The sequence below is a fragment of the Castor canadensis genome, chromosome 16 (assembly GCF_047511655.1).
Source record: "Castor canadensis chromosome 16, mCasCan1.hap1v2, whole genome shotgun sequence".
NCBI classification, from domain to species: Eukaryota; Metazoa; Chordata; class Mammalia; order Rodentia; family Castoridae; genus Castor; species Castor canadensis.
The window spans coordinates 10,738,147-10,742,994 of NC_133401.1; the positions used below are offsets into that span (position 1 = coordinate 10,738,147).

Here is a 4,848-nt window from a genome sequence, read left to right on the forward strand (position 1 = left end):
AATCTTTATGGCTGAACAAAATTCCATTGTATATAAATACCACATTTTCTTAATCTATTCATGAAATCTCCTAAGCATTTAACGTAGAGATCTATCATACCAGTTGTATAAACTTAGTTCCCAACTCTTTATGTGAAGTCAGCATTATTACTCTGACACCAGTCCAGATAAACATGTTACAGAGAAAACCTGCACACCCAAATCCTTAAGAAACATAACTGTGATCATTCTTAAGAGCATTTTAGCAAAACTGATCCCATGAAATGCATAAAAACGATCTCTATTATGACTCAGTGAAGGTTTATCTCTCTTTGAAAAAAATATGGAATGCTTCACGAATTTGTGTGTTATCCTTATGTGGGAGCCATGCTAATCTTCTCTGTATTATTCCAATTTTAGTATATGTGCTGCCAAAGCTATCATGAAGGTTTATCTTAGGAACTTAAATTTCATATATGCAAATGTGAATATCAATCAATGTCATTTCTAATGCAACAAAATAAGAAAATAGCATGATTATCTTAATGGATATGTAAAAACTCCTAATAAATAGCAGAAAGAATTTCTTCAACTTTATGAAGTTCATCAGCAAAAGAATGTGGCTTACTTCATCATTGAGTGGGAAGTGTGAATGTTTTCCCCCAATGTTAGACAAGACAAAGCTGATCATTCCCGCCATGTTTACTCCACATTGTCTGTGGGTTTAGCAAGGGCAGTGAGGGATGAAAAATAAGCAAAATTCAACAGGTTGGAAAGGAATAGGTTAAACTCTGTATTTACAATAAACAAGTTAAACTAGTAGAAAATCTGATGGCAGCTAAAACTTTAAGCTTATAACTGAGTTTTTAAAAATTTCATGATGTAACAGAGAAAAATTTGTAGTTTTTTACCTGGAAAATAAACCATTGCTATATGAAATATAAAATAGCATTTAAAGTGGAATGATATATTGTGATACTATTCGGATGAGCTAAGATGTGGAATCAACCTAGGTACCCATCACAAAGAAAATATCGTATGTATACACAATGGAGTATTTCTCATCCAGAAAAACTGACATCCTACCAATTTCAGCAAAATGGATGGACTGCAGGTCACTGTCTTAAACAAAATAAGTCAGACATAGAATGAGAAGCACCACATGTTCTCAGTCATATGTGGTGACTATATATATTTCAGGGCCTCACACTTGCTAGGCAGGCACTCTTATAGCTTGAACCACTATGCCAGCCAATGTGGAAACTTCAAAAAAAAGTTGACCTGAAAGAAGAATAGTGATTACTAGGCATTCCAAAGAGGTAGGGGTGTGGAAAAGGTTATGATCAATCTTATATGCATTCATAGAACTATCACACTGAACCCCAGTAATATGTGCAATTGATACATGTTAGTAAACTAATAGTATATAGAACAAACAATAATATACTTAGTAATAAACTAATAAAAGTGAGCAAGTCTTACATATTGATAAATACAAAATAATGCTTAAAGAAAATTGGTTCATGTTTTGGTATATTCATGTTAAGATGTCATGTCTTCTCAGATTCATTTGTGAACTCAATGCAATTCCATTCACAATCAGAGGAATCTCTTCTCTCTCTTTCCCTCTGACACACACAAACACACAACCACACACAAACTTATGCACAGCCTTACATAGACAATAGAGTGAAATTATTCTTGAAGTTACACTTTAAAGTTTGAGTTGAACACAATAACCTGAAAATGTATCACTTTTAAGGTCTAGAGTTGGGAAAACCCCATCAATATCATGTCTCTATCCCTAGAAACATTGAGTTTCCTGAATGCAGAACTTTTTCTAAAAGTACACATCAAAGATTCAGTAAAAGCTGCAAAAGTTGAAATAGACGAATCAGAAAAAATGACATCAAAAGCTCTTTAAACACAGTAACAAATCACTGTGTCTAAGGTGAACCAGGGAGATGAGGGAGCTAGAGAGAGATTGCTGACTGGTCTTCAGCAAGGGAAATTTCTTCCTGTGTGGAAAATACATAAAATCACTACTGCTCTAGTCTCATTCTGTAAAAACATACTGAGTCACATGCTAAGATGATGCTCAGGATAAGGGCACAATTAAGAACAGCTATAAGTGGAAAGGAAGGACTTATATGGAAGTCATGTTGGGTGTTCACATGTCAAGGCAACTTTCTAGAAGATTGGGGGTCTTACTGCTGTGAGGCTCTGCATCTGTTTGTTTTGTATTCTCCTTCTCTTCTGGCTTCAATAAAGCCAACAAATCTTTGAGGACTGCTCCATCCAGAGAAACACTGTTCTGCAATCTATGTATATGTTTTTGATGAGCTGGGGGTAGTTGTGATGGGACTCGGCTCTGAAAGATTTGGCAAGGTTAGGAAGGGTCAGTGTTTCAATCAATACTTTACTGCATGTATATGTTTATATCAATGATTTTATCTGATTATTTCTCTTTTACCCAAAGAATGTGTTCATTACCATACCCCAACATTATTTATACATCCTCAAAAGCATTTTAGGAGAAATGGATGCCAATTTGTAAACAATAGGCTGTATCCCAAGGAGGAATATAACGTAGTTTTCTAGAAATTACCTATTGTCTCCCTCTCAGCCTAGTGTTCAGTGTTGTTCCCCATGACCTGGTCTTTCTGATACATCTATTGGGTATTCTTATGGGTTTTTTTATGTGTCTTGGTGCTTCTCTCTTGCAGCTTTCAATATTCTTTCATGTAAAGTGGAGTTTTAACTATAATATTATATGTGATGCGCTTTTCATGTCACATCTGGTTGGGTTCTAAAAGCTTCATGTACCTGGCTGTTTATCTCCTCCTAAGATTTGGAATTTTAAAAAAATTATTGAATATGTTTTCTATGACTTTAATTTGCATTTCTTCTCCTTGTTGTATGCCCATGATTCATAAGTTTGGTCTTTTAACATGCCCAGAGTTCTTTTGTCTTCTATTTCAACTGTATTACTTTTTTAATTACCTGAATTGTTTACTTTGTACACCTTTTCTTCAGGCCCAGATATTATGCCTTCCACTTGATTCAGTCAATTGATTAGGCTGTCAACTGAGTTTTTTATTTGTTGAACTATTCATTTCCAAAATTTCATTTTGATTTTTTTCAGAATCTCTGCCTCTTCATTGAACACACATTCTGAATTGTATTCTTTATTTCATACAACTATTTGTATTTTCTTTGCATTCATTGAGGTATTTATTCATACCTTCTTTGATCTTTTAATCATTCTTTTTCATTCTTTGTTCACAATTTCATCTCATTTTATCTCTGTAATCAGAATAAGAAAGAAGATAGGAGAGAGAAAAATATGAATATAATTAAAGGAAGAGAATTTTAAAGATCTGTGGAAGAAGAAAGCAGAGGGAGGAAGAAAACAGGATTAAAAATTAAGTACTACGAATTCAGTGCTGTGGCTCATGCTTACAGTCACAACACTCAAGAGGGTGAGGCAAGAAAACGGTATCCCTGTGGCCAGTCTGGGCCGTATGGTATGGTGAAAGCCTGTGTCAAAAACAAAATAGGAAAGCATAAAATAAGAAATCGGATATCAACTGCATAAGAAATAAGAAACAAGTAAAAATAAAACAGAAAAATGCTGTATAAAAGAGAATAAAAATTACATGTAAATATTTAAATTGTTAGATCTAATCAAAAGACTATCCATAGAAAAAAATCAACACTAAAATGTGGAGGAGATTAAAGTAAAATAAAAATATGATTTTCAAAAGATCACATTGTGTGGGAAGCAGTGAAAGATCTTGCCACAGGTGAGTAGCTTTTATTTCTGTGTCTATTTTAGTTAGGAACTACCTGATGAGAGCTAGATGTGGCTTTTGGAGGTGTCCTGCTGCATTATTTTTTCATATTGTGTGTTTCTGTGCATGTGTGTGTGTGAGTGTGTGTGTGTGTTTGTGGGAGCCCATGCACAGCCTGCTACAATTATTTTGGTATGCCCTGCTCTTCAGAAACAAGTGAGTGGACTACAAGCTTTCCGCCATTTGATCTTCTTGTCTGATGCCGTCAAATGTATGTTCCTGGGACAAGAGAGCTGTAGGGGAATGCAGCAATCCACATTAAAGCAAAATGCCCACATGCTCCATCCTGTAGTTATCAGATACTCTTAAACTTAGCTCCCACACATGATAATTGCAATTGCTTATTACCCATACCCATCTGTGTAGGGATTTGTGCATAGGCCAACTCACTGGTTTAAGATGTAATCAACTGTAGATGCTGAGTTGAAATGTACATCTCCACTCACACACAGTCCTGCCTAAACATTGAGTTCTCCAGTGGCAGTGGAGAACTGAGGGACTCAGGTGCTCTGTCTTCAGTTCACATTGCTTTCAGAGCCAGCCCTGTGTGAGAGAGAAGGCTGAGGGAAATTGCATAATTTCCAGGTCCTGTGCTCACAGCAATCAGCTCCACCTGGCAACAAAAGTCCACAGCTGGCAGAAACCTGAGCACTCCAAGTTACAGGCTTGCTGCCATTTCTGCAGTGATCCTCAGACAATGGCACTGTAGATCAAGTACAATATATTTTGTAAGGGGGAACTATTCAGCATTCATGGACTATGTGCCATGTATGTCCAAAAGCCTGGCAATAGACTGGATGAGTGTTCTTTTTTATTTCACTCCTTGAAGTTTTCATTTCCTGTGGTCAGGTCTCCCAAGACTCCCTGAGTCATGATTGGTCCTCATTTTTAAGTCTTGATCAAGATGATACAGCTTTCTGGAATATGGGGACAAAAACATGTTTCTACCCAATGCTAGCCTGGCACAGCAGGGAAGGCCCTGTCCCTCCAAATCCCCACACTGGGCTCAAGGCTT

The 4,848-nt window shown here is 36.3% G+C and overlaps 1 non-coding gene across 1 annotated transcript; it reads right to left on the reverse strand.

Annotated features, from left to right (window-relative positions):
- Positions 1-316: 316 nt before the first annotated feature.
- Positions 317-419, reverse strand: LOC141418274 (U6 spliceosomal RNA). Its single transcript, XR_012442958.1, has one exon. It is a non-coding gene; the product is annotated as a U6 spliceosomal RNA (small nuclear RNA).
- Between the last annotated feature and the right edge of the window lie 4,429 nt (positions 420-4,848).